This window comes from Oncorhynchus mykiss, chromosome 9 (genome assembly GCF_057628025.1).
Source record: "Oncorhynchus mykiss isolate SJ-2025 chromosome 9, ASM5762802v1, whole genome shotgun sequence".
Taxonomy (NCBI): Eukaryota; Metazoa; Chordata; class Actinopteri; order Salmoniformes; family Salmonidae; genus Oncorhynchus; species Oncorhynchus mykiss.
In genome coordinates, this window is record NC_143030.1 from 77,754,089 (window position 1) to 77,780,877 (window position 26,789).

Consider the following 26,789-nt stretch of genomic DNA (forward strand, 5'->3'; position numbering starts at 1 on the left):
GCCACAGTGGCTAGTAGACAAATCAATTAGTTTTAGGCCCTGGTCCTGTGGAGGAAGGAGTGTTGACAATAATTACACATTTGTATAAAAAAAATACCATGCAGGCATATCAAAGATCGAGTGAGCTCTCTGCTAGTGTTAATGTTAGGATCCATTTTATACAGAGACATTGGAACAGTAGGCAATGTAACCAATCACAGCCCTCCTTTTACTTGCATCATTGCACATCCTGCAAATCACTAGCACAGGGTGACCATTTTGAATCCATTTTCACATTCACTTTATTGGTAACGCTGACAAACTCTAATCACACTCTGGAGCTTTGATATGCCCGTACAGTATATTATGTTAAACAATATATTGAAAAATGTGCCATGTAATAAATATTTATTTTCAATATTCATGAAATAAAAATGTTTTGAAATGAAAATACTACTCATATGAGAGCAGACGCTAACCTCCAAATAACACCAATTGTTTGTTGCTCCTACCTACCAAGTCTTAATGGAGGCCTGGGTGAGGCCAAAATCTCATAAATATGCCAACTTTGATTCATTCATTCTCAATTACGCTTTTAGGTACAAATGTCAACCAATCCTTCCTCCGAAGGACCATTCTATGGATGAAATGTTGTGACAATCCCCCTAATGGTCTTTTTCTGTCTGGGTTTCATATGGAATCACTCATCGGTGTCTTTTTATATTACCCAAAAAGCACTCTGTGAGATACAATACCATTCCGACATCGCTCAATTTAATATTTACATATTTCTTAATTCCATTCTTTTACTTTTAGATTACTGTGTATTGTTGTGAACTGTTAGATACTACTGCACTGTTGGAGCTAGGAACACAAGCATTTCGCTACACCCACAATAACATCTGCTAAATATGGGTATGGATTTTATTGGACAATAGGTCTACTATGGGTCTAGTACCGGTGGAGGAGTTGAGATATACCTAAAGAAGTAGCAGTCATATACATCACTATTGTGGATGTCTTTCTGGTCTTCTCACCCATATAAAGGAGTGATATGGTGATGCATACTATCAATACTATCAATGGCAGTATATGAAAATATATCTTTTACTAACCATCAAGGCAGAGCAGGCCAATTACTGGCAGAGAAGTAGCTTGCCTACCTAACATTACTTTAGTAGATACACGACATGACCAAAAGTATGTGGACATCGGCTCGTTGAACATCTCATTCCAAAATCATGGGCATTAATATGGAGTTGGTTCCCCCTTTGCTGCTATAACAGCCTCCACTCTTCTGGGAAGGTTTTCCACTAGATGTTGGAACATTGCTGCTATAACAGCCTCCACTCTTCTGGGAAGGCTTTCCACTAGATGTTGGAACATTGCTGCTATAACAGCCTCCACTCTTCTGGGAAGGTTTTCCACTAGATGTTGGAACATTGCTGCTATAACAGCCTCCACTCTTCTGGGAAGGCTTTCCACTAGATGATGGAACATTACTGCGTGGACTTGCTTCCACTCAGCCACAATAACATTAGTGAGGTCAGGTACTGATGTTGGGCGAATAGGGCCAGCTTGCAGTCAGCGTTCGAATTCATCCCAAAGGTGTTCGATGTGGTTGAGATCAGGGCTCTGTGCTGTCCAGTCTAGTTCTTCCACAACGATCTCGACAAACCGTTTCTGTATGGACCTCACTTTGTGGACAGGGGCCACAGTTGGAAGCACAGAATCGTCTAGAATGTCATTGTATGCTGTAGTGTTAAGATTTCCCTTCACTGGAACAAAGGGGCCAAGCCCAAAGCATAAAAACAGCCCTGGACAATTATTCCTCCTCCACCAAACTTTACAGTTGGCACTATGCATTTTGGGCAGGTAGCGTTCTCCTGGCATCCGCCAAACACCCAGGCAGGTTTTATAAGCTGCCGTTTCAGCACTCAGCAGTCCCGTTCTGTGAGCTTGTGTGGCCTACCACTTCCCGGCAGAGCCGTTGTTGCTCCTAGACATTTCCACTTTACAATAACAGCACTTACAGTTGACCGTAGCAGCTCAAGTAGGGCAGAAATTTGACGAACTGACTTGTTGGAAAGGTGTTATCCTATGACGGTGCCACGTTGAAAGTCACTGAGCTCTTCAGTAAGGCCATTCTACTGCCAATGTTTGTCTATGGAGATTGCATGGCTGTGTGCTCGATTCTATACACCTGTCGGCAGCAGGTGTGGCTGAAATAGCCGAATCCACTAATTACAAATGTCCACATACTTTTGTATATATATAGTGTCTCTCACCCATTATTTAAATTTTATTTAACCTTTTTTATTTAACTAGGAAAGTCAGTTAAGAACATATTAGCCTAACGAATCTAAGCAAACTATTGAGCCACAGCATGGCTGAGACATGGCTAATAGGGATGAGGCTTGTGTCTGTCTTTCCATTCTTCTCCATATCGCGCTGAAGGACCTGCTAGTGGGCGTTAAGATGCCTGCAGTGAGATACTCTGTATCTGAAGCACTCGCTAACGTTTCTTCAACCTGTGTTTTCCTCTCTCTTCACCTCCCATCTACTCTCTGTCATCTGGAGATGTTAGTAGAATAGATTGAGGCTATTTGAGAGACTCCTCTAGGATGTGTGTGTGTGTGTGTATACGTGTGTGTGTATATGTGTGTGTGTCTGTGTGCGTGCGCGTTTCAGCAGCTCTCTGCAGCGCCTCCTGATTTGACTTGGTAATGGCGCATTGATGGATCTGGAGGGAAATCCACCCAAGGAGTACCGACCACGTAACACACACACACACACACACACACACACACACACCAGGCAGGGAAAAAGTGCCCTGTTAAATCTGCTGTCATGTCGTTTCAATAGAGATGATTAAAAAAAGAGAGAGTGAAGAAAGGAGGGAGGTGAGAAAGAGGGAGAGAGCTTGTCATGTGTTGACGCCTGCAGCTCGCCGGCCGCCTCGTCTGTTATTCAACCACAGGTGTGTGTGTGTGTGTGTGTCTCTCTGTCCTCTCTATCCGAGTGAAATAGACTTTAGTGTAGGAGTTGGCGTCCAAACCGCTGATTTATATGTACACTAGCAGAGTCACCGGTACATTTATCCTCTCCGACACCAGACTGTTTACATCTTTTAGAAGCTCACATTTGTTCAACAGAGATAAATATTGGATTCAGTTTGAGAACATAATGTCTAGCCAAGAGCAGTAGAAAACAATTGAATTTTCTGAGTTTTTTTTATTTTCCTAGTGCAGTCAATAATTCATCACCATTTGTAATTCTACACACACACACCACGCACACACACACACACACCACACACCACGCACACACGTACGACCCTTAAATATAAACAATTGATTGGTAAGATGAAACGGTATCCTAATCGTTCCACGTCACGCATACTGATGGTTTCTGCTGCGTTAAGTAGAGAAACGGGTTATGATAACACAGGAAGTGGGGAGCCTGCACCGAACACACCATCCCAGACTGAGACAGACAGCCAGGGCATCTAGTTTCATCATCACTCTGGATGGCTACTGCTGCTTAGTGGTGCTCTGCTGCAGTTAATATTAATGTGCTTTAAACCAGCACATTCTGCTCCGGCAGCTCAGCCGTGCGCGCGCGCGCGCACACACACACACACACACACACACACACACACACACACACACACGCTGTTACTCAGTAGGAAGAGAAATAAAGCCTGTGGTGGATAAGGACATGATATGACCTGACTGTGATGTCTGAAACGAGACAGGATATGACCTGACTGTGATGTCTGAAACGAGACAGGATATGACCTGACTGTGATGTCTGAAACGAGACAGGATATGACCGGACTAATGTGACGTCTGAAACGAGACAGGATATGACCGGACTAATGTGACGTCTGAAACGAGACAGGATATGACCGGACTAATGTGACGTCTGAAACGAGACAGGATACGACCGGACTAATGTGACGTCTGAAACGAGACAGGATATGACCGGACTAATGTGATGTCTGAAACGAGACAGGATATGACCGGACTAATGTGACGTCTGAAACGAGACAGGATATGACCGGACTAATGTGATGTCTGAAACGAGACAGGATATGACCGGACTAATGTGACGTCTGAAACGAGACAGGATACGACCGGACTAATGTGACGTCTGAAACGAGACAGGAAATGACCGGACTAATGTGACGTCTGAAACGAGACAGGATATGACTGGACTAATGTGGCGTCTGAAACGAGACAGGATATGACCGGACTAATGTGACGTCTGAAACGAGACAGGATACGACCGGACTAATGTGACGTCTGAAACGAGACAGGATATGACCGGACTAATGTGGCGTCTGAAACGAGACAGGATATGACCGGACTAATGTGACGTCTGAAACGAGACAGGATATGACCGGACTAATGTGACGTCTGAAACGAGACAGGATATGACTGGACTAATGTGGCGTCTGAAACGAGACAGGATATGACCGGACTAATGTGACGTCTGAAACGAGACAGGATATGACCGGACTAATGTGATGTCTGAAACGAGACAGGATAAGACAGGATATGGTTTAAGCACACAGTGCCTTCATGGGCTACCAGCTCCAGTATGCATTAACTAGTTAGATGCATTCAAAGCAGTTCATTATGGCATATTACACTAAACTGTCTGTGTTATGATTATCCCCGAACATAACATCTGTTAACGCTTTCATTTCTGGTAGGGTGGGGCTGAGGTGGTGGTGGGGCTGAGGTGGTGGTGGGGCTGAGGTGGTGGTGGGGCTGAGGTGGTGGTGGGGCTGAGGTGGTGGTGGGGCTGAGGTGGTGGTGGGGCTGAGGTGGTGGTGGGGCTGAGGTGGTGGTGGGGCTGAGGTGGTGGTGGGGCTGAGGTGGTGGGGGGGCTGAGGTGGTGGGGGGGCTGAGGTGGTGGGGGGGACTGAGGTGGGGGCTGAGCGTTCATGCTCAACACTGCAGTGGACTCCCTGGAGGAACCCATTATACAGCAGAGATATCAAACCATGAGTAATTTACAACACACACACACGCGTCTTTCCCGGGCGCCGCTGTTGCCTCTTGCATCTTTAATGATGGATTATTACATTTCATATATGGCTTTGTAGAAATTTTAATATTTGATCCTTCCCACATTGAATCAAAAGCAGGAGAATAAAGAAGCAGGGAATGTGTTTTGTCTCCTGACTGGAAAGGGAGCCTGTTTTGTCTCCTGACTGGAGAGGGGGCCCGTTTTGTCTCCTGACTGGAGAGGGATTGTCCATACTCACAAAAAGCTTATTTCTCTCAAATTTGTTTACATCCATGTTAGTGAACATTTCTCCTTTGCCAAGATAATCCACCTGACAGGTGTGTCATATCAAGAAGCTGATTAAACAACAGGATCGCCAAAGGAAGGCTAGCCAAATAGGATGACTACAGACAGGAACCGAAAGGTTGCAAGATCGAATCCCCGAGCTGACAAGGTAAAAATCTGTAGTTCTTCCCCTGAACAAAGCTTAGTCCTCATGTCTCCTCTTATAATATATTATTTAGTAGCCTGGACGGCTGTCTTCTAATAGCAGTATGTAGCTTAGTCCTCATGTCTCCTCTTATAATATATTATTTAGTAGCCTGGACTTCTAATAGCAGTATGTAGCTTAGTCCTCATGTCTCCTCTTATAATATATTATTTAGTAGCCTGGACGGCTGTCTTCTAATAGCAGTATGTAGCTTAGTCCTCATGTCACCTCTTATAATATATTATTTAGTAGGGCAGGGAATTTTCACGGGCCACATGATAAGAGTGGTATTGTCACGATACTTTGGTGCCGAAATGATGTATTGATAAATGATATGTATTGATTGATAAATGATATGTATTGATAAATGATATGTATTAATAAATGATATGTATTGATAAATGATATGTATTGATAAATGATATGGATTGATAAATGATATGGATTGATAAATGATATGGATTGATAAATGATATGGATTGATAAATGATATGGATTGATAAATGATATGGATTGATAAATGATATGGATTGATAAATGATATGGATTGATAAATGATATGTATTGATAAATGATATGGATTGATAAATGATATGGATTGATAAATGATATGGATTGATAAATGATAAATGATATGGATTGATAAATGATATGTATTGATAAATGATATGTATTGATAAATGATATGGATTGATAAATGATGTGGATTGATAAATGATATGGATTGATAAATGATAAATGATATGGATTGATAAATGATATGGATTGATAAATGATATGGATTGATAAATGATATGGATTGATAAATGATATGGATTGATAAATGATATGGATTGATAAATGATATGGATTGATAAATGATATGGATTGATAAATGATAAATGATATGGATTGATAAATGATATGGATTGATAAATGATATGGATTGATAAATGATATGGATTGATAAATGATATGTATTGATAAATGATATGTATTGATAAATGATATGTATTGTGTTTTGATGTTCTGAACATATTGATCATTATATGTCTGCTGCAGAGAGACGAGACGGCAACAGTCAGGGAAATGTTGGCTCACTACTTTTCATTTTTTAAATTATTTTATTGAACCTTTATTTAACTTAGCAAGTCAGTTAAGAACAAATTCTTATTTACAATGACTGCCTAGCCCCCGGGCCAAACCCGGACGACGCTGGGCCAATTGTGCACCACCCTATGGGACTCCCATTCACGGCCGGATGTGATACAGCCTGGATTCAGAACCAGGGACTGTAGTGGTGACTCTTGCACTGAGTTGCAGTGCCTTAGACCGCTGTGCCACTCGGGAGAACAAGAAGATGGAGAACAAACTATAGGCTGAAAAATACCGCAGTTTTGGCACAGGTACAGCCAACTAGCGATAGCTCACACTGCCTAGCAAAAAATACATTAAAAAAGCAAATCGATACTTGGAGTCATAGTATCGATTTCTATAATATTATATAGAATAATATCATGATATGTAACTATCGATATCACTAATATTTAGTCTGGTCCTCTGGTCTCTTCTTACAATATAGTACTGTAGTATTGTGTTCAGTACGCTGGTCCTCTGGTCTCCTCTTACAATATAGTACTGTAGTATCGTGTTTAGTACGCTGTTTATCTTCTAAAAACAGTATTTAGTCTGGTCCTCTGGTCTTCACCTGGCCCTGTGACTCATGTCATGTGACAGTGTGCATAGCAACAGAATCCTCAGGGGGCCTGCCCTTGTTGCCCCCCCACCCCTGCAGCACGGTGGAGTGGGGAAGATGTGTGTGTGTGGAGCATGGGGGAGCTGCTTTGTTCTGATCTCACACAGCTGTCAATAGTAGACGATCCAGTTAGCAGCAACACACACACACACACACACACACACACACACACACACACACACACACACAGGACCTGTCAGCCGGGGTCGTCTTCTCAGAGTGTAGGCTGTCACAGCTGTAGTAGGCTGTTGTTTTGGCCAGAGAGAGGTCACGGTTTCCGCTCGCTCGCTCGCTCACTCGCTCACTCACACAGTGCCTAAGGAAAGTATTCAGACCCCTTAACTTTTTCCACATTTTGTTACGTTACAGACTTGTTCTAAAATGGATTAAATATAAACATTTCCTCATCAATCTACACATAATACCCCATAATGACAAAGTGAAAACAGGTTTTTAGAAATTTTTATTAAAAATAAACAAATACCCTATTTATATAAATATTCAGAGTGTTTGCTATGAGACTTGAAATTGAGCTCAGGTGCATCCTGTTTCCATTGATCATCCTTGAGATGTTCCTACGACTTGATTGGAGTCCGCCTGTGGTAAATTCAGTTGATTAGACATGATTTGGAAAGACACACACCTGTCTATATAAGGTCAGTGTTTAGAAAAACATATATTCTATAATTATTTACAGTAAAATTGTCTCCAATGACACAAACATAATTAATACATCTCTCTGCCTCTTTCTCTCTCCTATACCTCTCTCTCGAAACCTCTCTCTCGAAACCTCTCTCTCGAAACCTCTCTCTCGAAACCTCTCTCTCGAAACCTCTCTCTCGAAACCTCTCTCTCGAAACCTCTCTCTCGAAACCTCTCTCTCGAAACCTCTCTCTCGAAACCTCTCTCTCGAAACCTCTCTCCTATACCTCTCTCCTATACCTCTCTCCTATACCTCTCTCCTATACCTCTCTCCTATACCTCTCTCCTATACCTCTCTCCTATACCTCTCTCTCCTATACCTCTCTCTATACCTCTCTCTCCTATACCTCTCTCTATACCTCTCTCTATACCTCGCTCTCTATACCTCGCTCTCTATACCTCGCTCTCTATACCTCTCTCTCCTATACCTCGCTGTCTATACCTCGCTGTCTATACCTCGCTGTCTATACCTCGCTGTCTATACCTCGCTGTCTATACCTCTCTCTCCTATACCTCGCTGTCTATACCTCGCTGTCTATACCTCGCTGTCTATACCTCGCTGTCTATACCTCGCTGTCTATACCTCGCTGTCTATACCTCGCTCTCTATACCTCGCTCTCTATACCTCGCTCTCTATACCTCGCTCTCTATACCTCGCTCTCTATACCTCGCTCTCTATACCTCGCTCTCTATACCTCTCTCTTTCTCTCTCTCTCTCTCTCCCCCCCCCCGTCTGGCAGTTTATTAAAGGGAATACAGGCTTTCCTGCACCCGCATGTTTGATTCTGGACAGCATCAAAAGCTGTTACGCCAGGCATATAAAACACAGCATAGTGGAGTGGGCCCAGAGTTTGGTGTTGTCCCAAATGGCACCCTATTCCCTACATAGTGCTCTATTAGCCCTAGTCAAAAGTAGTGAAATACATAGGAACCATGGTGCCATTTGGGATGCACAACAGCCTCTGTATTTACAGTGGCATCACTCTCACTGTCTGCTGACATAGGAGGAGAAGAGAGGGGAGGAGAGAGAGGGGGAGATGGAGCACAGAGCCCAGACAGCCTCTCTATTTACAGTGGCATCACTCACTGTCAGCTGATGGGGGAAGAGAAGAGGGAGAGATCAAGAGGGAGGACAAAGAGAGGAGACGGACAGAGAAGAAGAGATGGGGAGGAGACGGACAGAGAAGAAGAGATGGGGAGGGGGAGGGGAGAGGAGACGGACAGAGAAGAAGAGATGGTGGAGGGGGAGGAGAGAGGAGACGGACAGAGAAGAAGAGATGGTGGAGGGGGAGGAGAGAGGAGACTGACAGAGAAGAGATGGGGAGGAGAGAGAGGAGACGGACAGAGAAGAGATGGGGAGGAGAGAGAGGAGACGGACAGAGAAGAAGAGATGGGGAGGGGGAGGAGAGAGGAGACGGAAAGAGAAGAAGAGATGGTGGAGGGGGAGGAGAGAGGAGACGGACAGAGAAGAAGAGATGGGGAGGAGACGGACAGAGAAGAAGAGATGGGGAGGGGGAGGAGAGAGGAGACGGACAGAGAAGAAGAGATGGGGAGGGGGAGGAGAGAGGAGACGGACAGAGAAGAAGAGATGGTGGAGGGGGAGGAGCGAGGAGATGGACAGAGAAGAGATGGGGAGGAGAGAGAGGAGACGGACAGAGAAGAGATGGGGAGGGGGAGGAGAGAGAGGAGACTGACAGAGAAGAGATGGGGAGGGGGAGGAGAGAGAGAGAGGAGACGGACAGAGAAGAGATGGGGAGGGGGAGGAGAGAGAGGAGACTGACAGAGAAGAGATGGGGAGGGGGAGGAGAGAGAGAGGAGACGGACAGAGAAGAGATGGGGAGGGGGAGGAGAGAGAGAGAGGAGACGGACAGAGAAGAGATGGGGAGGGGGAGGAGAGAGAGGAGACTGACAGAGAAGAGATGGGGAGGGGGAGGAGAGAGAGAGAGGAGACGGACAGAGAAGAGATGGGGAGGGGGAGGAGAGAGAGAGAGGAGACGGACAGAGAAGAGATGGGGAGGGGGAGGAGAGAGAGAGAGGAGACGGACAGAGAAGAGATGGGGAGGGGGAGGAGAGAGAGAGAGGAGACGGACAGAGAAGAGATGGGGAGAGAGAGGAGAGAGATGTGGACGGGCACTTGATGACGCTGCCAATCAGTCTTCTCTGTAGACTAGCAGAGTGGACAATAATACTCTCACATGAAGCCTGGTATGGGGTCATGCTTCTGTTGAGTTCCTCTAGTTTGTATTTTCTGTACCGCTGGTGAGGAAAGATGGATGGAACGTAGGCTAGTTTCTCAACCTGCTGTGGGATCATTAGTGTTTGACAAATTCCTGTATTTCACTCAAGAATAGAAACTGCTTAGCAGAGCAATGACTTGGGGGTAGAAGCTGTTCAGCAGTCTGATGACTTGGCGGTAGAAGCTGTTCAGCAGTCTGATGGCTTGGGGGTAGAAGCTGTTCAGCAGTCTAATGTCTTGGGGGTAGAAGCTGTTCAACAGTCTAATGACTTGGGGGTAGAAGCTGTTCAACAGTCTAATGACTTGGGGATAGAAGCTGTTCAACAGTCTAATGACTTGGGGATAGAAGCTGTTCAGCAGTCTAATGACTTGGGGGTAGAAGCTGTTCAACAGTCTGATGGCTTGGGGATAGAAGCTGTTCAGCAGTCTGATGGCTTGGGGATAGAAGCTGTTCAGCAGTCTGATGGCTTGGAGGTAGAAGCTGTTCAACAGTCTAATGACTTGGGGGTAGAAGCTGTTCAGCAGTCTAATGACTTGGGGGTAGAAGCTGTTCAGCAGTCTAATGACTTGGGGATAGAAGCTGTTCAGCAGTCTAATGACTTGGGGGTAGAAGCTGTTCAGCAGTCTGATGACTTGGGGATAGAAGCTGTTCAGCAGTCTAATGACTTGGGGATAGAAGCTGTTCAGCAGTCTAATGACTTGGGGGTAGAAGCTGTTCAGCAGTCTAATGACTTGGGGGTAGAAGCTGTTCAGCAGTCTAATGACTTGGGGATAGAAGCTGTTCAGCAGTCTAATGTCTTGGGGGTAGAAGCTGTTCAGCAGTCTAATGACTTGGGGATAGAAGCTGTTCAGCAGTCTAATGTCTTGGGGGTAGAAGCTGTTCAGCAGTCTGATGGCTTGGGGGTAGAAGCTGTTCAGCAGTCTGATGGCTTGGGGGTAGAAGCTGTTCAGCAGTCTGATGGCTTGGAGGTAGAAGCTGTTCAGCAGTCTTTTGGCTTGGGGGAGGGGGGGGGGTAGAAGCTGTTCAGCAGTCTAATGTCTTGGAGGTAGAAGCTGTTCAGCAGTCTTTTGGCTTGGGGGAGGGGGGGGGGGTAGAAGCTGTTCAGCAGTCTGATGGCTTGGAGGTAGAAGCTGTTCAGCAGTCTTTTGGCTTGGGGGAGGGGGGGGGGTAGAAGCTGTTCAGCAGTCTAATGTCTTGGGGGTAGAAGCTGTTCAGCAGTCTGATGGCTTGGGGATAGAAGCTGTTCAGCAGTCTAATGACTTAGGGGTAGAAGCTGTTCAGCAGTCTAATGACTTGGGGGTAGAAGCTGTTCAGCAGTCTAATGTCTTGGGGGTAGAAGCTGTTCAGCAGTCTGATGGCTTGGGGGTAGAAGCTGTTCAGCAGTCTGATGGCTTGGGGGTAGAAGCTGTTCAGCAGTCTGATGGCTTGGAGGTAGAAGCTGTTCAGCAGTCTTTTGGCTTGGGGGAGGGGGGGGTAGAAGCTGTTCAGCAGTCTGATGGCTTGGGGATAGAAGCTGTTCAGGAGTCTTTTGGCTTGGGGGGGGGGGGGGTTAGAAGCTGTTCAGCAGTCTAATGACTTGGGGGTAGAGAGGTCAGTCGGTCTCTTCCTGTGTATGGGGTAGAGAGGTCAGTCGGTCTCTTCCTGGGTATGGGGTAGAGAGGTCAGTCGGTCTCTTCCTGTGTATGGGGTAGAGAGGTCAGTCGGTCTCTTCCTGGGTATGGGGTAGAGAGGTCAGTCGGTCTCTTCCTGTGTATGGGGTAGAGAGGTCAGTCGGTCTCTTCCTGGGTATGGGGTAGAGAAGTCAGTCAGTCAGTCATTGAGTCATACTCCTGTCAGGGAATCTTAAAAATAGCTGTGATGTGATTGAGACAGGACTTATCCAAGCGGCTGGGCTGAGGCTGTCCTCTTCTCTACAGACACAAGATGGAGAGGGGTCATTACATCTTCTCTGTATCCTCAAACTCGGCTTCATCATTCAAACTCGGCTTCATCATTCAAACTCGTATTCATCATTCAAACTCGGCTTCATCATTCAAACTCGGCTACATCGTCCATTGAATCAAGATGGCTCATTCATCACAAAACCCAGCGATATTGCCAACTACTTTTAATACTTTGTTCATTGGCAAGATTGATACATTTAGGCATGCCGTGCCAACGATACATTCTGAACCTACACATTCACGTGTTACTGACCAAATTATGACAAAAGCATTGTAATTTTGAATTCCATAAAGTTGAGTGTGGAAGAGGTCAAAAAAATATTATTTTCTATCAACAATGACAAGCCACCAGGTTCTGACAACTTGGATAGGGGGTGATGTAGAGGGGGTGATGTAGAGGGGGTGATGTAGAGGGGGTGATGTACTGCCATATTGCATCTCCATCCCAAAGCCCTTGCTTGGAAGTGTACTTCGCCAGACTGCCAAGAACCTTGCCCTCATCCAGGCCAAGGTGGCGAGACACGGTAGTGATGACACCATAGGCCTTGTTGATCTCTGCACCAGACAGGATGCTCTTGCCAGCATACTTGGGGTCCAACATGTACCCTGCGGTGTGTATGGGCTTCAGGCAGAAGTCTTCGCTTTTTGATGTATTTCAGAACTGCGGTTTCCTCTGATTGGAGCAACAGTGAAGTGGGCAGGGCAGTACGGATTTCTTCTCTTACATCTGCAAGCAGAGTCTGTACATCAGACAGGATGGCTTTGTCTCCCTCAATGGCTACTGCTATAGGTTTCAGGAGTTTCAGGCTGCTTACCACTCTCTCCCAAAATACATCATCCAGGAGGATCCTCTTGATGGGGCTGTCCATATTGGCAGACGGTAGTGAGAAGTGACAAGGCCATTTCTTGGAGAGACTCCTTCCCCTCCAGGAGACTGTCAAACATGATGACAACACCACCCCAACGGGTGTTGCTGGGCAGCTTCAATGTGGTGCTCTTATTCTTCTCACTTTGCTTGGTGAGGCAGATTGCTGCTATAACTTGATGACCCTTCACATGCCTAACCATTTCCTAGGCTCTCTTGTAGAGTGTATCCATTGTTTTCTGTGCCATGATGTCATTGAGGAGCAAATTCAATGCATGAGCAGCACAGCCAATGGGTGTGATGTGAGGGTAGGACTCCACTTTAGACCAAGCAGCCTTCATGTTTGCAGCATTGTCTGTCACCAGTGCAAATACCCTCTGTGATCCAAGGTCATCAGACTGCCTTCAGCTCATCTGCAATGTAGAGACTGGTGTGTCTGTTGTCACTTGTATCTGTGCTCGTGTAGAATACAGGTTGATGTGTGGAGATGATGTAGTTAATTATTCCTTGCCCACGAACATTCGACCACCCATCAGAGATGATTGCAATACAGTCTGATTTCTCTATGATTTGCTTGACCTTCACTTGAACTCTGAACTCTGCATTCAGCAAATTAGTAGATAAAGCATGTTTGGTTGGAGGGGTGTATGCTGGGTGAAGAACATTCAGAAATCTTGTCCGATACACCTGTAAGCATCAGAGGGGAACAAAAACATTAATCAGCATTTCTCTGACTACGTTCCTCCATTGAGTCAAAAAAAACCATCTGATTCCAGGAGGACCATGAGCTGTGGCTATCGATAAGGTGGTCTGATTCATCATTTTCACCTAGAATAGAAGTAGAGGGACATTTGTCAGGAGGTTGCTTGTTGTGAGCGCCGAGGGAACTTTATGCACTTGGCCAGATGATTCTGCATCTTTGTTGCGTTCTTCACATATGATTTGGCACAGTATTTACACATGTACACAGCTTTTCCTTCTACATTAGCTGCAGTGAAATGTCTCCACACATCAGATAGTGCCCGTGGCATTTTCCTGTAAAGATTAGAAAACATTTGTAAAAAAATAAAATGAAAAAATACAATTTCATGTACAGATAAATAGTTAAGCAGTTAGATTAAACAACTCCTTTGTAAGGTACATGTTTTAAAATGAAACATGTATGGAAACAGGTGAATTAACACTCCTCAGTTAGCAAGGCTCAAGCCAGCTAAAACCCACATGGTAGCAAAAACAAACTAGCAGAAATTTGCACATGTGATGGAAAAATGCACTGCATGCAGAGGGTTGCAATTCCATTGAATTGGGGATAGTTCAACCAGAAGGTTCACTGTTATAAGCTAACTTTTTGATGAATTCATGCAACATTCCCGGCTTAACTTCCCATGGAACGTTTCCAGCCCTTTGCAACCCGACTGTTCACTTAAATAACTCTACCTACATGGACACACATTGACTCTGTACCGGTACCCCATGTATATAGCCTCCACAATGACTCTGTACCGGTACCACCTGTATATAGCCTCCACATTGACTCTGTACCGGTACCCCCTGTATATAGCCTCCACATTGACTCTGTACCGGTACCACCTGTATATAGCCTCCACATTGACTCTGTACCAGTATCTCCTTTATTGACTCTGTACCGGTACCCCATGTATATAGCCTCCACAATGACTCTGTACCGGTACCACCTGTATATAGCCTCCACATTGACTCTGTACCAGTACCCCCTGTATATAGCCTCCACATTGACTCTGTACCGGTACCCCCTGTATATAGCCTCCACATTGACTCTGTACCGGTACCACCTGTATATAGCCTCCACAATGACTCTGTACCGGTACCCCCTGTATATAGCCTCCACATTGACTCTGTACCGGTACCACCTGTATATAGCCTCCACAATGACTCTGTACCGGTACCCCCTGTATATAGCCTCCAAATTGACTCTGTACCGGTACCCCCTGTATATAGCCTCCACATTGACTCTGTACCGGCACCCCCTGTATATAGCCTCCACATTGACTCTGTACCGGTACCCCCTGTATATAGCCTCCACATTGACTCTGTACCAGTACCCCCTGTATATAGCCTCCACATTGACTCTGTACCGGTACCCCCTGTATATAGCCTCCACATTGACTCTGTACCGGTACCCCCTGTATATAGCCTCCACATTGACTCTGTACCGGTACCCCCTGTATATAGCCTCCACATTGACTCTGTACCGGTACCCCCTGTATATAGCCTCCACATTGACTCTGTACCGGTACCACCTGTATATAGCCTCCACATTGACTCTGTACCAGTATCTCCTTTATTGACTCTGTACCGGTACCCCCTGTATATAGCCTCCACATTGACTCTGTACCGGTACCCCCTGTATATAGCCTCCACATTGACTCTGTACCGGTACCACCTGTATATAGCCTCCACAATGACTCTGTACCGGTACCCCCTGTATATAGCCTCCACATTGACTCTGTACCGGTACCACCTGTATATAGCCTCCACAATGACTCTGTACCGGTACCCCCTGTATATAGCCTCCAAATTGACTCTGTACCGGTACCCCCTGTATATAGCCTCCACATTGACTTTGTACCGGTACCCCCTGTATATAGCCTCCACATTGACTCTGTACCGGTACCCCCTGTATATAGCCTCCACATTGACTCAGTACCGTAATACCCTGTATATAGCCTCCACATTGACTCTGTACCGGTACCCCCTGTATATAGCCTCCACAATGACTCTGTACCCCCTGTATATAGCCTCCACATTGACTCTGTACCGGTACCCCCTGTATATAGCCTCCACATTGACTCTGTACCGGTACCCCCTGTATATAGCCTCCACATTGACTCTGTACCGGTACCCCCTGTATATAGCCTCCACATTGACTCTTGTATTCAGCATTTCACTGTAAGGTCTACTACACCTGTTGTATTCGGCATGTCACCACTGTAAGGTCTACTACACCTGTTTTATTCAGCATTTCACTGTAAGGTCTACTACACCTGTTGTATTCAGCATTTCACTGTGAGGTCTACTACACCTGTTGTATTCAGCATTTCACTGTGAGGTCTACTACACCTGTTGTATTCAGCATTTCACTGTAAGGTCTACTACACCTGTTTTATTCAGCATTTCACTGTAAGGTCTACTACACCTGTTGTATTCAGCATTTCACTGTAAGGTCTACTACACCTGTTGTATTCGGCATGTCACTGTAAGGTCTACTACACCTGTTGTATTCTGCATTTCACTGTAAGGTCTACTACACCTGTTGTATTCAGCATTTCACTGTAAGGTCTACTACACCTGTTGTATTCGGCATGTCACTGTAAGGTCTACTACACCTGTTGTATTCAGCATTTCACTGTAAGGTCTACTACACCTGTTGTATTCGGCATGTCACTGTAAGGTCTACTACACCTGTTGTATTCAGCATTTCACTGTAAGGTCTACTACACCTGTTGTATTCAGCATTTCACTGTAAGGTCTACTACACCTGTTGTATTCAACATTTCACTGTAAGGTCTACTACACCTGTCGTATTCGGCATGTCACTGTAAGGTCTACTACACCTGTTGTATTCAGCATTTCACTGTGAGGTCTACTACACCTGTTGTATTCAGCATTTCACTGTAAGGTCTACTACACCTGTTGTATTCAGCATTTCACTGTAAGGTCTACTACACCTGTTGTATTCAGCATTTCACTGTAAGGTCTACTACACATGTTGTATTCAGCATTTCACTGTAAGGTCTACTACACCTGTTGTATTCAGCATTTCACTGTGAGGTCTACTACACCTGTTGTATTCAGCATTTCACTGTAAGGTCTACTACACCTGTTGTATTCAGCATTTCACTGTAAGGTCTACTACACCTGTTGTATTCAGCATTTCACTGTAAGGTCTACTACACCTGTTGTATTCAGCATTTCACTGTGAGGTCTACTACACCTGTTGTATTCAGCATTTCACTGTGAGGTCTACTACCCTTGTTGTATTCAGCATTTCACTGTGAGGTCTACTACACCTGTTGTATTCAGCATTTCACTGTGAGGTCTACTACACCTGTTGTATTCAGCATTTCACTGTGAGGTCTACTACCCTTGTTGTATTCAGCATTTCACTGTGAGGTCTACTACACCTGTTGTATTCAGCATTTCACTGTGAGGTCTACTACCCTTGTTGTATTCAGCATTTCACTGTAAGGTCTACTACACCTGTTGTATTCAGCATTTCACTGTGAGGTCTACTACACCTGTTGTATTCTGCATTTCACTGTAAGGTCTACTACACCTGTTGTATTCAGCATTTCACTGTGAGGTCTACTACACCTGTTGTATTCAGCATTTCACTGTAAGGTCTACTACACCTGTTGTATTCAGCATTTCACTGTAAGGTCTACTACACCTGTTGTATTCAGCATTTCACTGTAAGGTCTACTACACCTGTTGTATTCAGCATTTCACTGTAAGGTCTACTACACCTGTTGTATTCAGCATTTCACTGTAAGGTCTACTACACCTGTTGTATTCAGCATTTCACTGTGAGGTCTACTACACCTGTTGTATTCAGCATTTCACTGTAAGGTCTACTACACCTGTTGTATTCAGCATTTCACTGTAAGGTCTACCTACACCTGTTGTATTCAGCATTTCACTGTAAGGTCTACTACACCTGTTGTATTCAGCATTTCACTGTAAGGTCTACTACACCTGTTGTATTCAGCATTTCACTGTAAGGTCTACTACACCTGTTGTATTCTGCATGTCACTGTAAGGTCTACTACACCTGTTGTATTCTGCATGTCACCACTGTAAGGTCTACTACACCTGTTGTATTCGGCGCATGTGACAAATACAATTTGATTTGAAGTAACTCATGCAGCAGTAAAATCAGAGTTCAGAAACTGATACAAATATACCTTATGGAAGAGCGTAGACTGTGAAGAGACACACACACACACACACACACACACACACACACACACACACACACACACACACACACACACACACACACACACACACACACACACACACACACACACACACACACACACGCACACACACACAGGTACAGCCTAATTACCATAACAAATGAATAGCCTGGGCATTTATTTGCTTAAGTCACTGAACACAACAGATGCTTATTAGAGACAATCTTCCACTTGAGCCAGGCTTCTATATTTCCTTAAGGCACACAGCATTTGTTCATTTTCACGAATGGTTTAATTCCAGCATTCACTTCCCGCATTTTAATCAACTTCTTCATTTCCTGCACTTTGTAATCATTTACACACTTTGTCACGCTTCTATTGTCTTAATAATGACCATTTAAAAAAAATAAAATAAATAATGACCGAACAATTATTCTCCTCTGAATGTGCGTTTTCGACTTTTTCCACTTGAGGGCAGCCGACAGATTTCTAGGGGTCGGTACTCCCAAAGTTGTTGTGCTTGCAAGTTAGCGCAATCTTTCCCCATGTGCTTCCTCTCTCCTTTTCCCCTGACTATAAACCTGACGATGTGAGTCTGACCCAGCCCAGACTGACATAAAACCATTTTGAGAGAGAGAGAGAGAGAGAGAGAGGTCCCCCATTTCTTTCCCCATCCTCAGTGCTGCTCTGTTATAGCAGTGGCTCAGTGTTGAGGCTGGGTCGGGGAGGGAAGAAGGGCTGAGCTACTGCTGATGCTGACAATTTGGGCTGGAGAACAGAGTGCAAGGGAGACCCGAAATGGAGTGAAAGAGAGAGGAGCTTGGAGGGAAGGGAGAACGTGAGAGTGGGGCTGAGAGGGAAGGATGGCGGCTGCTGACGGGGCTGGGGCGGCTCTGTTGATAAATGTTCCAGGCTGACGGCTCAATGTGCTTACCTAATGGGAGCCTCAGCCGCTCTCTCTTGTCACACAGACTGCAGTTTTCTCTCTCCCCTCCCACCTTTCTCTCTCTTTCTCGTACTCTCTCTCTCGCCCCCCCACCTCTCGCTCTCTGTTGCCCCCCCCCCTCTCTCTATCCCTCTCTTTCCTGTGGTGGTAGAGACAGGCTATGCTTGGTTAAGCACAGAGCACACAGAAGCCACACTCAATTTCTCAAAGGTTAATGGATCTGCCTCATAAAGTACACTAATCACCTGGTAATCACTTTCCTTTAGGTTGATACAAAGTAAGGGTAGCGGTGATGACGACAGGCGGCCATTTTAGGGATGCGGTTTCCTTTGGGTAGATAGAAAGTAAGGGTAGCGGTGATGACGACAGGCGGCCATTTTAGGGATGCTGTTTCCTTTGGGTAGATAGAATGTAAGGGCAGCGGTGATAATGACAGGCGGACATTTTGGGGATGCTGTTTCCTTTGGGTTGATAGAAAGTAAGGGTAGCGGTGATGACGACAGGCGGCCATTTTAGGGATGCGGTTTCCTTTGGGTTGATAGAAAGTAAGGGCAGCGGTGATGACGACAGGCGGCCATTTTAGGGATGCGGTTTCCTTTGGGTAGATAGAAAGTAAGGGTAGCGGTGATGACGACAGGCGGCCATTTTAGGGATGCGGTTTCCTTTGGGTAGATAGAAAGTAAGGGCAACGGTGATGACGACAGGCGGCCATTTTAGGGATGCGGTTACCTTTGGGTTGATAGAAAGTAAGGGTAGCGGTGATGACGACAGGCGGCCATTTTAGGGATGCGGTTTCCTTTGGGTAGATAGAAAGTAAGGGCAACGGTGATGACGACAGGCGGCCATTTTAGGGATGCGGTTTCCTTTGGGTAGATAGAAAGTAAGGGTAGCGGTGATGACGACAGGCGGCCATTTTAGGGATGCGGTTTCCTTTGGGTTGATAGAATGTAAGGGCAGCGGTGATAATGACAGGCGGACATTTTGGGGATGCGGTTTCCTTTGGGTTGATAGAATGTAAGGGCAGCGGTGATAATGACAGGCGGACATTTTGGGGATGCGGTTTCCTTTGGGTTGATATAATGTAAGGGCAGCGGTGATGACGACAGGCGGACATTTTAGGGATGCTGTTTCCTTTGGGTTGATAGAATGTAAGGGCAGCGGTGATAATGACAGGCGGCCATTTTGGGGATGCGGTTTCCTTTGGGTTGATATGAATAAAGGGAAGCGCGGGGATAGGGCTGGGCGATATGTCCCAAATATATTGCAATATATTTCATTTTTTTATTGGGTATTTGACGGTGTTTTTATGTTTTTGATTTCTAAATATGCTGCCGTGATGACGACCGGGAGTCATTTTGGGGATGTGGTTTCCTTTGGGTTGATATGAAGTAAGGGCAGCAGTGATGACAGCAGGCGGCCATTTTGTGGGACCATTGTAGCCAATGAGAGGGCAGATACGCGTGTGAACAACAGATACATCTAAGTCAGATGTTGCCACATCTGCTTATATCAGTACATTTGCAGCAGTGTAAACGTTAACGAAACTTCTATTTGATTTAAATAAGGTTCTCGTAATTCGACACTCTCATAGACCTCCATACATAAAAAGGGCTTATCTTACACTGACAGATTTTGGGCGGAGTAAATACTCTTGCTTCGCCTCTTCCTCTCTTGGTCTAGTTAAGGTGTGCCGGGTTAGGAAGTCCCGCTGGTAATTGGTGGAGAGAGAGGAAGTGAGTGGGACATGTCACATGCGCCGAATACAACAGGGGTAGACCTTAAAGTGAAACGCTTACTTACAAGCCCTTAACCAACAATGCAGTTAAAAAAAATATGAATAAGATTAAGAAATAAAAGTAAAAAGTAATTCAAGAGCAGCAGTAAAATAACAATAGTGAGACCATATACAGAGTCAATGTGGAGGCTATATACAGGGGGTACCGCTACAGAGTCAATGTGGAGGTTATATACAGAGGGGTACCTGTACAGAATCAATGTGGAGGCTATATACAGGGGGTACTGGTACAGAGTCAATGTGGAGGCTATATACAGGGGGTACCGGTACAGAGTCAATGTGGAGGCTATATACAGGGGGTACCGGTACAGAATCAATGTGGAGGCTATACACAGGTGGTACCGGTACAGAGTCAATGTGGAGGCTATATACAGGGGGTACCGGTACAGAGTCAATGTGGAGGCTATATACAGGTGGTACCGGTACAGAGTCAATGTGGAGGCTATATACAGGGGGTACTGGTACAGAGTCAATGTGGAGGCTATATACAGGGGGTACCGGTACAGAGTCAATGTGGAGGCTATATACAGGGGGTACCGGTACAGAATCAATGTGGAGGCTATATACAGGGGGTACTGGTACAGAATCAATGTGGAGGCTATATACAGGGGGTACTGGTACAGAGTCAATGTGGAGGCTATATACAGGATATTACGGTACAGAGTCAATGTGGAGGCTATATACAGGATATTACGGTACAGAGTCAATGTGGAGGCTATATACAGGGGGTACCGCTACAGAGTCAATGTGGAGGCTATATACAGGATATTACGGTACAGAGTCAATGTGGAGGCTATATACAGGGGGTACCGGTACAGAGTCAATGTGGAGGCTATATACAGGATATTACGGTACAGAGTCAATGTGGAGGCTATATACAGGATATTACGGTACAGAGTCAATGTGGAGGCTATATACAGGGGGTACCGCTACAGAGTCAATGTGGAGGCTATATACAGGATATTACGGTACAGAGTCAATGTGGAGGCTATATACAGGGGGTACTGCTACAGAGTCAATGTGGAGGCTATATACAGGATATTACGGTACAGAGTCAATGTGGAGGCTATATACAGGGGGTACTGGTACAGAGTCAATGTGGAGGCTATATACAGGGGGTACCGCTACAGAGTCAATATGGAGGCTATATACAGGGGGTACCGGTACAGAGTCAGTGTGGAGACTATATACAGGGGGTACCGGTACAGAGTCAATGTGGAGACAATATACAGGGGAGGTACCGGTACAGAGTCAGTGTGGAGACTATATACAGGGGGTACCGGTACAGAGTCAATGTGGAGACAATATACAGGGGAGGTACCGGTACAGAGTCAATGTGGAGGCTATATACAGGGGGTACCGGTGCAGGGTCAATGTGCGGGGGCACCGGTTCGTTGAGGTAATATGTACATGTAAGTAGAGATATTAAAGTGACTGCTTCGTCTGACCACTTTTTTTTATTCTTGATCTAGTCACTGGTGCTTCCTGCTTTAATTTTTTAGCTTGTAAGCAGGAATCAGGAGGCTATCATTATTTATCTACCATCTTTGGTAGTGCGACCATTTTGTTAGCCTGGTCAAATATCTGTTGAGGTGCTGTATATCCAACTCCCTACAATGATCTGGGAGCCGGGCTACCATTTTATTCTAACGTTGAAATTACATCCCTCCCTCCCGAGATCGAAACGTGGTCAGGAGCTCAGTGTGTAAGGCATCAGATTCACTCTGTAATGGGCTGTTGTCGTCCTCTGTGTTCTTCTGTAGTCTGTTGCTGCTACTAAACCACTTTAAAAACCCTGGCATGTTGCCCACTACTACTCATTGAATCTGACTCTTTGTACGGCAACTGGCACAGCAATGAGGAAATACCTTCAACGTTGTAATGGTGTATATAGGCTAATGTGTCACTAGTCCTAGAATTCCTTACTGTTTAAACTTGTTAGCTTGGTGCTTGGCTATTCTTCAAGCAAGGTAAGGGCAGTAGAGTTCATGGCTGATAGAAGCAGGGTGTTTATAAGGGCAGTAGAGTTCATGGCTGATAGAAGCAGGGTGTTTTATAAGGGCAGTAGAGTTCCTGGCTGATAGAAGCAGGGTGTTTTATAAGGGCAGTAGAGTTCATGGCTGATAGAAGGAGGGTGTTTATAAGGGCAGTAGAGTTCATGGCTGATAGAAGCAGGGTGTTTATAAGGGCAGTAGAGTTCCTGGCTGATAGAAGCAGGGTGTTTATAAGGGCAGTAGAGTTCCTGGCTGATAGAAGGAGGGTGTTTATAAGGGCAGTAGAGTTCCTGGCTGATAGAAGCAGAGTGTTTATAAGGGCAGTAGAGTTCATGGCTGATAGAAGCAGGGTGTTTTATAAGGGCAGTAGAGTTCCTGGCTGATAGAAGCAGGGTGTTTATAAGGGCAGTAGAGTTCCTGGCTGATAGAAGCAGGGTGTTTATAAGGGCAGTAGAGTTCCTGGCTGATAGAAGCAGAGTGTTTATAAGGGCAGTAGAGTTCATGGCTGATAGAAGCAGGGTGTTTATAAGGGCAGTAGAGTTCCTGGCTGATAGAAGCAGGGTGTTTATAAGGGCAGTAGAGTTCATGGCTGATAGAAGCAGAGTGTTTATAAGGGCAGTAGAGTTCATGGCTGATAGAAGCAGAGTGTTTATAAGGGCAGTAGAGTTCATGGCTGATAGAAGCAGGGTGTTTTATAAGGGCAGTAGAGTTCCTGGCTGATAGAAGCAGAGTGTTTATAAGGGCAGTAGAGTTCATGGCTGATAGAAGCAGAGTGTTTATAAGGGCAGTAGAGTTCATGGCTGATAGAAGCAGGGTGTTTTATAAGGGCAGTAGAGTTCCTGGCTGATAGAAGCAGAGTGTTTATAAGGGCAGTAGAGTTCATGGCTGATAGAAGCAGAGTGTTTATAAGGGCAGTAGAGTTCCTGGCTGATAGAAGCAGGGTGTTTATAAGAGCAGTAGAGTTCATGGCTGATAGAAGCAGAGTGTTTATAAGGGCAGTAGAGTTCATGGCTGATAGAAGCAGAGTGTTTATAAGGGCAGTAGAGTTCATGGCTGATAGAAGCAGAGTGTTTATAAGGGCAGTAGAGTTCATGGCTGATAGAAGCAGGGTGTTTTATAAGGGCAGTAGAGTTCCTGGCTGATAGAAGCAGAGTGTTTATAAGGGCAGTAGAGTTCATGGCTGATAGAAGCAGAGTGTTTATAAGGGCAGTAGAGTTCATGGCTGATAGAAGCAGGGTGTTTTATAAGGGCAGTAGAGTTCCTGGCTGATAGAAGCAGAGTGTTTATAAGGGCAGTAGAGTTCATGGCTGATAGAAGCAGAGTGTTTATAAGGGCAGTAGAGTTCCTGGCTGATAGAAGCAGGGTGTTTATAAGAGCAGTAGAGTTCATGGCTGATAGAAGCAGAGTGTTTATAAGGGCAGTTGAGTTCATGGCTGATAGAAGCAGGGTGTTTATAAGGGCAGTAGAGTTCATGGCTGATAGAAGCAGAGTGTTTTATAAGGACAGTAGAGTTCATGGCTGATAGAAGCAGGGTGTTTATAAGGGCAGTAGAGTTCCTGGCTGATAGAAGCAGGGTGTTTATAAGGGCAGTAGAGTTCCTGGCTGATAGAAGCAGAGTGTTTATAAGGGCAGTAGAGTTCCTGGCTGATAGAAGCAGGGTGTTTATAAGGGCAGTAGAGTTCATGGCTGATAGAAGCAGAGTGTTTATAAGGGCAGTAGAGTTCATGGCTGATAGAAGCAGGGTGTTTATATAGTAAAGCTCATAGGATGTATTTAAATTCCATTTTCATTCATTCATGTTTTCTTTTCTTCTGTTGTTTTGTTTTTCTCTCCCAGCAGTGTTCTTCATTGGTTGGTTGGTTGTGTCAGGTGTTATTAGGCCCCTGGTCTGGTCTGAGGGAGGAAGTGTTCAGACACAGGAAGTGTTCAGACACAGGAAGTGTTCAGACACAGGAAGTGTTCAGACACAGGAAGTGTTCAGACACAGGAAGTGTTCAGACACAGGAAGTGTTCAGACACAGGAGGAGAGCTAGGAGAGGAGGTGAATGCCGTCAAGGTTAGTCAACAAAACGAGCGGCCATGCGGCACCAAACACAGCCGTTTCCTGCCTTCTTCAATCCTCACCTCTCCTGCCCCCAATATAACTAACTACCTGTCTCTTCCTGCCCCCATCTCCATGTAGTGTGCCCGAGTTGTCATAACACACACTGCGCCCGCTAGCTAATTCCTGTCTCCTCTCCTCCTCTCCCCTCAGCAGCACCTCTCCTTTCCCCTCAGCAGCACCTCTCCTCTCCTCCTACTCTCCTCTCCTCATAACCCCTCAAGCAGCACCTCTCCTCTCCTCTCCCCTCAGCAGCACCTCTCCTCTACCCTCAGCAGCACCTCTCCTCTCCTTCTCTCCCCTCAGCAGCACCTCTCCTCTCCTCCTGCTCTCCTCTCCTCATAACCCCTCAGCAGCACCTCTCCTCTCCCCTCCTCTCCTCCCCGTCTTCACCCTCCTCCTCTCCTCCCCGTCTTCACTCTCCTCCTCTCCTCCCCGTCTTCACCCTCCTCCCCGTCTTCACCCTCCTCCTCTCCTCTCCGTCTTCACCCTCCTCCTCTCCTCCCCGTCTTCACCCTCCTCCCCGTCTTCACCCTCCTCCTCTCCTCCCCGTCTTCACCCTCCTCCTCTCCTCTCCGTCTTCACCCTCCTCCTCTCCTCCCCGTCTTCACCCTCCTCCCCGTCTTCACCCTCCTCTCCTCCCCGTCTTCACCCTCCTCCTCTCCTCCCCGTCTTCACCCTCCTCCTCTCCTCCCCGTCTTCACCCTCCTCCTCTCCTCCCCGTCTTCACCCTCCTCCTCTCCTCCCCGTCTTCACCCTCCTCCTCTCCTCCCCGTCTTCACCCTCCTCCTCTCCTCCCCGTCTTCACCCTCCTCCTCGTCTTCACCCTCCTCCTCTCCTCCCCGTCTTCACCCTCCTCCCCGTCTTCACCCTCCTCCTCTCCTCTCCGTCTTCACCCTCCTCCTCTCCTCCCCGTCTTCACCCTCCTCCTCTCCTCTCCGTCTTCACCCTCCTCCTCTCCTCCCCGTCTTCACCCTCCTCCTCTCCTCCCCGTCTTCACCCTCCTCCTCTCCTCTCCGTCTTCACCCTCCTCCTCTCCTCTCCGTCTTCACCCTCCTCCTCTCCTCCCCGTCTTCACCCTCCTCTCCTCCCCGTCTTCACCCTCCTCCTCTCCTCTCCGTCTTCACCCTCCTCCTCTCCTCCCCGTCTTCACCCTCCTCCTCTCCTCCCCGTCTTCACCCTCCTCCTCTCCTCCCCGTCTTCACCCTCCTCCTCTCCCCGTCTTCACCCTCCTCCTCTCCTCCCCGTCTATAAGAAAGAATGTGATTATTCAGATGTGACAGACGCCTTTCAAGCCATTTATTTGAAAGTGTGAGTGGTGTACATCATAGGATGTTGACACCAGTCCTGAACACAGTGATGTAGTGATACTTGGTTACTGTGTAGGATTGAGCCATAATGGCACCCTATTCCCTATTTAGTGCACTACTTTTGATCAGGACCCATACGCCTCAAAATAGGGCTCTGGTCTAAAGTAGTGCACTATATAGGGAATAGGGCTCTGGTCTATAGTAGTGCACTATATAGGGAATAGGGCTCTGGTCTAAAGTAGTGCACTATATAGGGAATAGGGCTCTGTTCTAAAGTAGTGCACTATATAGGGAATAGGGTGCCATTTGGGATGTGCACATGTTGTAGCTGTTCAAAGCCTGGCTAGGTTATTTAATGAGTTTTGTAATTAGCTTTCACTGGACTCTGTATCCCCTGCTGCCTCCTCCTGCTGATGTGTGAACACGTCTTCCCCTCCTGTCATCCCTCCATCCTCCTCCATCCCCAACCTCTCCTCTCATCCCTCCATCCCCCACCCCTCCTCTCATCCCTCCATCCCCCACCCCTCCTCTCACCTCCCACCCCTCCTCCCATCCCCCACCCCTCTCATCCCCCACCCCACCCCTCCTCTCATCCCTCCATCCCCCACCCCGCTAGCTAACGTTTAGCATCTATCTCTTCTAGCTAGCGTTTACCTCTGCACCCACGTCACATTACAACAACCCTAGACGAGGGTCTATGATGTGTGTCTCAGAT

General features: G+C 46.2%; 1 protein-coding gene across 6 annotated transcripts in view; it reads left to right on the forward strand.

The window, feature by feature from the left end:
* The window catches only part of rerea (arginine-glutamic acid dipeptide (RE) repeats a), a 338,328-nt gene that overhangs the window by 30,310 nt on the left and 281,229 nt on the right, over positions 1–26,789 (forward strand). For 2 of the 6 annotated variants that reach the window (XM_090185448.1, XM_090185451.1), the window contains exon 2: positions 24,503–24,719. The exons of the other annotated variants lie outside the window; for them this stretch is intronic. The gene's annotated coding sequence lies outside the window, so the exon portion shown is untranslated. The remainder of the gene's footprint in view (positions 1–24,502; positions 24,720–26,789) is intronic. 6 annotated transcript variants of the gene reach the window in all.